This window comes from Cucurbita maxima, unplaced genomic scaffold (genome assembly GCF_002738345.1).
Source record: "Cucurbita maxima cultivar Rimu unplaced genomic scaffold, Cmax_1.0 Cma_Scf00016, whole genome shotgun sequence".
In the NCBI taxonomy this organism is placed as follows: Eukaryota; Viridiplantae; Streptophyta; class Magnoliopsida; order Cucurbitales; family Cucurbitaceae; genus Cucurbita; species Cucurbita maxima.
The window spans coordinates 2,550,815-2,552,281 of record NW_019272032.1 but is presented as its reverse complement, the minus strand read 5'-3'; positions in this window follow the sequence as shown (position 1 = coordinate 2,552,281).

Here is a 1,467-nt window from a genome sequence, read left to right as displayed (position 1 = left end):
TGTATATGAGATTACCAAAGATACATCACTAACGATATCAATGTTAGATTCCGGTTTAAACATCGAAACGTATCGAAAGTCGATTGCTCGGATAGCGCTCTTACATGAATTGATATGCATGTAGCACAGAAACCAACAAAAAAAATAGAATGATTGAAAGAAATAAAAGAAGGAAAACACCGAAATGTTAGGTGATTATAAGTTGTGCATTGATAGTCTCACTGAAGTTTGTTTGCAATAGGAAATGAACTTGAAGAGGGTTGTTCGTTCGTAATTGGGTGATGACATGAATGTGCTCGATGCATTGATATCCACTGGGCCCTCTCTGATTATTATCTGTGTACCTTGTGGCCCAATTTGGTGTGTTTTTAATACCCATTTCCCTGGCCCTTGCTATCTTCACTTGCTTGCCTCGCTATTCCACGCATCACAGGCACAACCCTCTCACTCAAATTCAAATTGCATTTTCATTTTTAAACTTCTTCCTCATAATACCGTCTATTTCCTTGTGAATTGTAGGTTAAAAATGAGCAAGAGGCCGAGAAGTAGCGAGATCGAGGTCGCCTTGAGAGTGGACATGAACCGCTCGCCAACGACGTCGTCGATGAGCATGTTTGGAGGATCAGAGTCGGGATCGGGGTCGGACGTGTCGGTGGAGAGTTCTTGCTTGTCGTTGTGGGATGGGGAAGTGGAGGAGGACGAGATGATAGTAACGAGATCGATGATGCTTGTCGGGTGTCCGGGGTGCTTCATGTATGTGATGCTGACGGACAAGAGCTCCCAATGTCCCAAATGCAAGAACAACGTGTTTCTTGATTTCTTCAACCAACAAAAACATCATGCCTAGCTTCCTTATAACTCAAACAAACCTCTAATTTTGTATGTTTGCTTTGTTTTTGTTGCTGCTGTGTATGGTTGGTATGGGTAATCTAAGCTCGAGTCCGCTCGAGTCAACTAAAGTCAACTTGAGTCTATGAATGAATTGACTAATAATCCTTTCTTCCTTTGTAGTTGTCTGTGTGCACATACGTTTGTGTTTACAAATAACAAATTTCGAAGTGTCGCTAAGATATTATTTTTCCTTTTTCGGATAAGTTTATAAGCAAAAACGGTAGAAACGTATGCATGTTTGAATGTTTAAGTAAGTAGATTACGTGTGATCGATGAAAGAGTATAGAAGGAAGAAGAGATATGCATTATTGATGCGTATTGAATGGAAGAAATAAAGGCGAGGCATGAGTCGTGAGAGTAGCAATGAATAATGAACATGGAACTCAATAATATTGATCATACAAAACCCACTATTTACGTTCACCTAATATTGGGCGTTGATTAATGAATCTACTATTTTTTTTTTTCCTTTAAGCTACCACCTATATCTATATCTATCTATTTATATATATATATATATATATATATATATATATATATATATATATATATATATATATATATATATATATATAT